The sequence below is a fragment of the Ischnura elegans genome, chromosome 2 (genome assembly GCF_921293095.1).
Source record: "Ischnura elegans chromosome 2, ioIscEleg1.1, whole genome shotgun sequence".
Classification (NCBI taxonomy): Eukaryota; Metazoa; Arthropoda; class Insecta; order Odonata; family Coenagrionidae; genus Ischnura; species Ischnura elegans.
Window position 1 is genome coordinate 54,755,848 of NC_060247.1, and position 9,411 is coordinate 54,765,258.

Consider the following 9,411-nt stretch of genomic DNA (forward strand, 5'->3'; position numbering starts at 1 on the left):
CCTTACTCGTGGCTAAAAATTAAATAATTTTTCTTATGAGGGCGGTTTTTTTCAACCTCCGGTCACTCGGCAAAAACGCGATACAAGCCACAGGCGGGCAATGCGCGGTTAGGGCAACTGCGCATCCTCCGCACCACACGCTCAAGTAATTTCTGACCGTAAGTTGTTAGTTTAAGGTTAGCAGCAATCTCATTAATTACACTGCCTCAATAGGGTAGTTTCCTTCATCAAAGAAAACGAAATGCATTGATTGCGATTCCTTACCCACCATTAGTGTATTCATAATATACAAATTATTTGGTTTTAGAAATCCCTGTTTAGACGAATGGCAATGGTCAACTTTATCCTCATTCGAAAAAGGCCAGATTGGTGCCCATGCGATGCCACTCCACGTGACGTCACAGGGACCTATTTACTATACGAGTAGATAGGAGTTTTACATCGTCTGAGATTACCAATGCATGCATGAGGCACATAGCTCAGGGAAACATCTCTTAATAATCACACATTAAAAATACCTAAGTTCGGAAAGTTTCCTTCGTTCGATAGGGGAATAATAATCCCTATTTAAGCCAAGCGCTACCTGCTAGCAGCCAGTATCGCAGTGGCGCACAATATCCTCGCCCCAAGTACACCTCACACGGCGAAAGCTGGAACCAGAAATACGTCTCACGGACTTTTCCCATCATTCCTACTTAGCCGTCGCGTTTTCGCGCGCTTGTAGATTTTCACTTTTCGTTTAATCGCGAAAAATAGATATCGTCATTTAAAAATCTGAAAGCGTGAAATTCGTAATTCAGGAGTGATAATCTTTCGATTTAGGCAATAAAAAAATGATAGGAAACCACCCTATTGATTCTCCCGCCAGGTGTGCACTGCGGAGCGACTCCAAGCAAACTCACCGAATGTCTTCAGCATTGACTTGTCTTATGACCTTTATGCCGATAAAAGAGAATATTTAAATGCACCGTAGCTAGATTGTGAAACAGTGTGAAGTATTACGACCATTCCCACTCAAAACAAAAGAGGAGACTTGTTGACTTCTGGAAGTGCTCTGATCCATAACAACGCCTGTCATCTCAGTGCTGATGGAGCCCATCTGCTCCTTAAGCAATTTTAATGGGGAATTTTCGATCACCCGGCGTGTAACGCCAACCTACTAGTAGTAGTAGTACCGTATAGTAGTAGTGCCGTGTTATTTCCATCTTTACGCTGATATGAAGAAGTGGCTAGGAGGGAAGCGTTTTCACACGGATGATGCTTCAGGACCAATTCACTGTAAGTCATTGGCGGCAACATCCTATGAAGAAGGCTTAGTAAAGCTTGTCCACAAGGATGACCAATACCTCAATCGCCGAGGCCATTGGTTCGGATGAAATAATTTTTAATCAATCTCTTCATCTTCTGTTCATGACCCATCGGAGGTCGAAAAAAAACGCCATCGTATATTCGCTCGAATGCGTAGCACATTACATTGAACTTTTTATGCTCTTAAAGTTTGCCATTTTTTTTATCACTGCGATATTTCAACCTAACTTCCAACAAACCAACCAACCAATTTGCTAAATTATTATTTAACGCTATATTATGAAATTGCATTTAGATACATTTGGCAGCTTATATTTATTGGAAAGAACAAAATTTGTTTATTGTTGATTATTGAAAATTAGCTATAGAAGAAATATCACCTGATAAATAGAAGAAATATTAAATGATAAATGAACAAAAATAACTACTGAAATGATATCCTTGCTCAGTTAAGAAAATTTCGTATATATAACACTCTTGGCCATTTAGTTAACTTTACAAGAATGAAAACTCTTGCAATTCTTAAAATAGGAAGTTAAGTAAGCCATTGTCAAATAAAAATTTCAGCACGGACCTTAATTGGAAAACATAAGGACAATACAGCACCCTTAACAGTAGCGAACACTTTGGCTGATGAAAAAAAAGCAAATAAAATCAGGGATTAAATGTTGTTTTTTGGAAACTCGGGAGCTGGAGTAAAGTTAAGCCAAATAGTGCATAAATAATATTTGTACATTACAACTCCCCATTCTTGTACGATTTTACTCCTTAAGCTTCGATATGCTACTCATACATCCAATTTATTATATTAACAATGATAATGGCATATTTTTATTGGTCCTTTAACATTTTAAAATATATACAAAACTAGGTTTTGTCTGCTGGTGGGGTTCACCTTCAGAAAACAATCCAAATACTTTTAGTATTTGAACAAGAAAGTTTTCTAGATTAATAAATAGATACGATGGTTGTACCAAAAGTATGTTTCCCACATTTTTTACAAATATAAAACTTTGTTTATTTATATTAATTTTCACATCGTTGAAAAGCTTACACTTTTGATTATTTTTCAACATAGTCTCCAGTTTTTTCGACACACTTTTAAAGACAGTGGTCCAGCTTTTCTATCCCTAAGTTGAGGAAGTCTCCCGCCAACCCGTTAAGGAAGTGTGCGACCTCTGCTAGGACTTCATCGTCGCTCTTGAAGCGTTTGCCACCTAAGAGTTCAGGGATATAATGAAATACCCACGCTTCATCTCCGGTGACGATAGAGACCAACAACTCCTCCCCCCCCTAAAATTGTTGAAGAAATTTGCGAGCATAGTCAAGGCGTTGCTGCATGTGTCCATCAGTCAGCATACGGGGGACCAGGCAAGCACACATCTTGCAATAACCCAACGTTTCTGTTAAAGTTCTTTCAATTGTGCCGTGGGAAGCTTCAGGAATGCGTTCAACAAGTTCACGGACAGTGACCCTCCGATCTTTGAGCAGCTCACTGTTGATCTTCTGGACAATCCAAAACTGGCGATCCTCCACACCGGATATATAACTAATGAAACAGCAAATAAAAGAAATAGCATTGAAATTAAATTAAATAATATGTAAGAAGGGAATATGGTTTGTAAATACTTCTATGTGATATCCCACCTAATATATATGTTTGCAAATAGCCAAAGTTTCACATGTTTTAGGAACGTATATATAATGCTACTCTCTTTGATTGTATCTGGCTTACAGGTATAAATTTTTGGCCCGAAGTATAGAAAGATTCGTTCAAACAAATTAAGATTTGCTTTGCGTAATAAATATGAAGTATTTGTCCGTAGTCACGATGAAGACTGCCATATAATCAGGGCTGGGCAAAATAAAGGCCGAGGAGTATTTAAATACAAAATACCGCCCTAAATATATTTAAAATACAAAATATACCTTTCCAAATGCATTTGAAATGCAAAATACAAAATACCTTATACTAGGGCATTTGACAAACAAACTACAAATAGTATTTTAAATAACTATTAAAATACAAAATACATTTGTAAGGAAACTAAGAGATCTTAAAAAAAACTACCTTGGCACGTTATGGATAGTTGCAAACATGAAGAAAACCATTCCAATGAAAACTAAGTAATCTATGAATCATAATATCACTCAAATGTTATAAAATTCACTTCAAAAGTATTTTTTATAATTTTAGAATGGGAAGATATCAAATATCTGCATTTGAAATACCTAATACAAGATGCATTCAGGTCGTGCATTTAAAATATGGACAAAATAAAATTGCAAATATATTTCAAATACGGGTATTTTAAAATACTTATATTTTAACTACTTCCCAGTGCTGCATACAATGTACGGCAACCCCAACTCTTTCCGCTCTCTCCTTATTCTATCCTCTTTTTAACCCTTCCCCACGCGCGACCTCTTTGTGCTTCCTCCCAACCCCACCAGCCCCATAACTAACCCCACCTAACCCCCGACCAAACCGGGAGAACCGCCCCGCCCCCACTATATCATCCGCCCCGCTAAGAGGATCGAGACAAAAGAAACAATCAATTTATCGCTCAGGGTCGGATCCCGTGACCGAGTTGGATTCCCCAAGGGGGAGGCGAACCCCTTTCCCTATTCCCCTTCCATGACATCCAGGGGCGAGCGGCGGCAGATACTTGCGACGGTATTGTAATGCCGCCCCTTCCAACCGCTCCGGAGAAAGGGGAGACAATGAGAAGGATATCGTGAATCGGAAGCCATACACACCACGCATGCAAGCGTTGATGAAGGTAAACAGTTTTCACCGGGAGAAAAACGACACCTTTTAGTTTCCGCTACTGATCGATGGGAACAGAAATCATATGGCTCTTGATTCTGTGAGACAGATTTTCTCTCTTCGTACCACCAACAGTACTAATTGCGGTTGCTGAATGTGTAAACTTCGTGCCTCTAATTAAGAGAGTTAATTTACTTTCTCTCACAAAATTAATGTGTACTTATTTATTTTTAAAACAATTTGCTATTTTTCCTTGAACTTCAGCTATCAACTAACTTTTGTAAAAAATATAACTTTGATATAGCTGACGTGCTTTTCTGCTGAGCAGTTGTAAAAAATGATTTGAAGGATTGCTAATGTATTTTTGGGAGTTAAAAGAAATGTACAAGAAAGGTATGAAAATGAAAATAAAATAATGATCGGCTACGATAAATACATAAGTAATAGAGAAGTAACATCAGGGAATGACGATTGAGATGATTCTGGTCTAAGTAGCTAACAATACCCTAATACTGATAGGTTTAATGAGTAGATTTTATAAAATGAGTATTTATTAAGAAAAATATCATTAAAAATTATTTTTTAACAAGACATTATGGTATGAAAAACCTCCTCAAATTTTAGCGTGTTTTGGCTGAACTTTCTACAACTACACATTATTACCCTCTGATTATCCGTTGTAAGCATTAAAGAATATGAACATTTGTAATCGAAAGAAAAACCAGAGTGTTTCCCATGTAGTTTCTCTAACTGCTCGAAAGGAATTGAAATGGACTCGTTTCTGATACTAATTTTTCATTCCATCACAAATGTTTAGTTTAGCAGCTGAATGTAGATGACTCTAAACTCATCAAAGCAAAACTTCTCCCATTTAACTAGCTATCACATGTATGCATCAAAATGAGTCTTCACTTACATTGAAATCATTAGTAATAATATATTTCACCAAAAACTTGTAATATATATTACATAAATGGAGAATTTTGGCTGAAATCGCTGTCATTAAATATATAATATTTCTTAATGTTGAATTGTTGCATAAAAATAATTTATACGGCGGTTTATAAGGAAATTGCAGAATTTTAGACATGACTGGGTGATTTGATTCTGTGAAGGAACAATCTGAAAGGGAAGATGAATAAGTGAAACAAGGAAATGTCTGGTTGCACGGTTAACTGCTGTTAGATAATAATGTTAACTGATCAGAAGAGAAAGTAGGGTAGAGATTCAAAGTGAAATAACAGTTGTTCAATAACAATAATTGTTCAGGAGAATCCATTCGCAAGCATATTTAATTTTAATACCTTCGGAAACATCATAAAATACGCAAACCATACATTCTATGATATCTATAAGCATATACATATGATGCAAAGATTTTCCTTCTCTTCGGAAAATTATAGGGTAAACTTTGCTTCATAGTGGCCGAAAACCAAAACCATAGCGACAGAAAATCGAAAATGCAATTTTTCAGCAGAGAAATATTATGTCAGGCAGGAGCCTGGTCTGTACCGATTATGCTACCAATTTGGGCAAATGGAAGTGGAAATAAATTAGAAATCATACTGATCATATTTAATGAAACAATCCGGGGTTTTCAAGCCCTCCAATTAGCGTCATTCACCCTGGGCTCTTCAAGAACAGCTCTGCTGACGATCTTCAAATTTTTTAAACTAGCTTACCATAATGACGAAAGCAGGCTCCTTTCCCCAAATTCAGTTTTTTGTCCCTTGCCCTTGGTTGGAGATCTTTTTACTCAAGAGTGACTCCCTCATAAGAGCCTACCGACTATTATCCCCGATTCCGATCCTCTTCATTCAATTGTATTTCTCCACTTCTCATTATCTTCACAGGGGATGTAAGAAGATTTCGCGTCTAGGAAAATAATGATAGGGGAACCTTTCAAAGAGGCCCTCAAAAAGACCGAATATTTACAGGGGGCACGATGCATATGTAATATCATATTAACTTAAAAAATATTTTATTTTATGACAGAAAGGAACCTCAACGAGTGACCTCCATTGAAACTCGGGGAGTAAAAAAATACTGGAATGTAGGTTAGGATAAAAAGTTCCAAATTAATTAATCGCTCTCCATTCTACGCGAATACAATATCAAATAAAATTAAATTTCGACCAATATATTCATATGAAATATATAATAATGGATATAAACCGCATTAAGATTAAGTGAACGAAACTTAGGACTCCCATATATTAACTTATGCAAATTACTACAAAATCCACACCAAAATGTATAGTGACATCTGCCCTGTTGGAATTCAAATCCGTAACCTTAGAAATAGTAGGGGAGGTCGTTACCACGTGTCGTCATCATGGATAAATAATCGAATGTTATTAAGCTAAAGCTGGATTTACGCATCGTAGTTTCTGCTATAGCAGTCGAATATTACGGCTCCTCCCCTTTAAAAAACCCGCTCGAAAATATATTTTCTCGCTACGTACTCGATAACCAGTTCCGAACTTGAATTTGGAGATGGCTTCAAGAATGAAATCACCTCCTGCAATACTACGCGGTGAGCTCATCACCGTTAGTTATTTAGGGCTGACCACAACACAACAACTCCTTTCCCTGTTTTTTCCCTCCTAAACGTTATCATCTGAGTATCACCTCCCGCCGATTGGAAAATTCATTATAAGCATATAAACATCTTTCGCTTTCATCCTGTGGAACAAACACTCAATTTGATTATAGCAATAAAAACTTCTCAGCATCAGTAGGGGAGACCGGGGCACGTTGGCCATTGGGGCAGGATGGCCCAGTCGAGCTAATTCATACAATAGACACGGAATCGCGCTAGGAATCTATCAGAAGGATGGTAGCACACTTCCCCTTTCTCCACAAGACCATAATGACTGGCGGAGCAGTTTTTGACAAGTTTTAGTGATTAATTGTATTTGCGCGTGTTTCAGTAAAATTCTACTCTCAGGTTAAATGTGTTGTTTAAGTTTTGATCAATTTGGGCCCAATAGTTGACTACTATAAATAAAGATCACAGTTTAAGGATAACTTCTGTGTGGCATACAATCCAAATTTGCTTCAGGGAGTTTAGTAACGAATAGAATTTATTGTAAACATGGCGATGGGGCAGGTTGACCCAACGACGACGGGGCACGTTGGCCACCCGGGCCAACATGCGCCGTCCTATGCATTCCTTCGTCAAAAATGCCCTAATTTTGAATTAGACGGTCATTTTCATCATCAAATGAGCTATCATTCAGGTGTAAATGACTCAATATAGTTTCAAATCGGTTACAATGCTTGCTTGCCGACAAGAGTGTGGGGATGTACCTTTTGTTAAGTTTTGTTATCTTTTTGGACCAACACATACGTTTATTATGGTATTTATCGTAGCATGACATTAGCATTACATATCATATTGCCTGACTTTATCATGTCATACGTTCCTCCTTCTCCAACGCTAGATTTACATTTTCCTGGTTAGCATATATGTCACTGTTCGTGCAAATGTGCTTAGGCAGTTTATCCGAGAAAAATGAAAAAAAGCCGAGTGGACTTACGCATTTTATTTCCTCTTCAGTAGGAAGAATTGGATCACAATTTAAATTGAACTCGAAAGCTGGATTACCCCTTTCTACACTTACAAGGATTATTTTCTGTTACATTTGAGGGTAAGCTTGCATCAATAGTCAACTCCAGAGGTGCCGCTGGGTCTGCGATTAGTCGTCTTTGGATGCGTTGGCTTGCGTCTGAACTGATTAGACAAAAATACTCAAATTAAATTCACAGAGGCTACTAACATATAAGCGCAGTGGAGAAGACAGACATCTATTTGAGCGTAAGTATCACAATGTAACGCATGTCAACTGGAGCTATCAAAAAGAAAATACGCGCGTCCGATATAGAAAGATGAAGATTCACTGTGCCTAAAGTGTGCCTTTTTCGACGGTCAGCCTGGAGCACACTGTATTTAGTGCAAAAATTGCAAGCGTTGGGCTCATCAGACATGAGCAAACAATGAAATCCGCGCACTATTTTACAAGTGCAATAACTGTGGTGATCCTTTGTATCTGGACATTCACAAAAGTTAACTGGTTTGTATTAGCACGCCAGAGATCCTAATAATTTAAATCTTTCCCGTTGTTTTAGTAGAATGGTTACATATGTTGAAATATATTTCTTGATAACTATTAGTATTATTTTTATTTCCTAAAATCATACTAGTTCAGCTTATCAAAAAATACATGGGCCAACGTGTCCCAGCCGCTGGGCCAACTTACCCCGATGTATGGGCAGATTGGCCCACCTGTCATATGCCCTTATTATGTATTTATTTATTTTTTTAATTTTATAACTCATATATTCAATTTTAATTATTGCCATCCAGATTCAGAAAGACTGTTCTATAATTTAGCAATAATTTCATAAAGTTAATTATGCATAGATAAAAAAATATTTAAAAATTAAAACAAATCGGGCCAACGTGCCCCGCACTCCCCTACCATACGTCTGGCTGACTTTTTTTTCCTTGCATGGACTTCGAAGTTAATGAATTCTGCAAAGCTGCAAATATGACTACCATACATTCAATTTATTCAAAAGAAATTTAAAAAATCATTTTTCCTTGTCAAACATCCAGAGGTTTTTCCTTTCTACATAGCAGCTCAAAAACTCAATTCTGCATTCGTTTTTGTAGATAATCTCACAGATTGCCATTTTAAACTTACATTTTCCAAGAGATTCCTCTTTTTCTTTCATTTTCTTTACGGCCCTCGATAAAAACGTATGGAAACTGTGATTCATCATAAAAATCACAAAGGAAGAACGAGCGTATTTCTTTCGCTTTCAAACTTTGGACGAATAATTCAATTTGATGATTGCAATAAAAATTCTTAACACCAGTTCCATATGGGTTCTGGGTAGCTTTTATTCCTGGCATAGACTTTGAGGGTTATGATTTTATGAATTCATAAAAAAAACACGTTGAATTGAACACGACACGACACCTGGTGGGATTAAATATCGCTATTTAGAACTTCCTGTCACCTTTAAGCTATCAAAAGGCTTCATCATCTAAAATTGCTCAACACACCCTTTAAAACTAGCATAAAATAGCAAAACATGAGACACAAACAGCATCTCGTTCGAGTAAAAATGCCTCCTTTCGTTATTCAAACGTAGTAGTGATTCTTGGCAAGCATCCATTGTAATGGTCACCCGATATTGCGGTCATTGGTGAAGACAAACGATAAAAATTTAAATCGTAAGCCTCTTACGTAATACTTTGGCAAAAGAGAACGCGCTATTTCTAATACTGACGAAATATAATGCCAGCGGGACGATAACAAGGA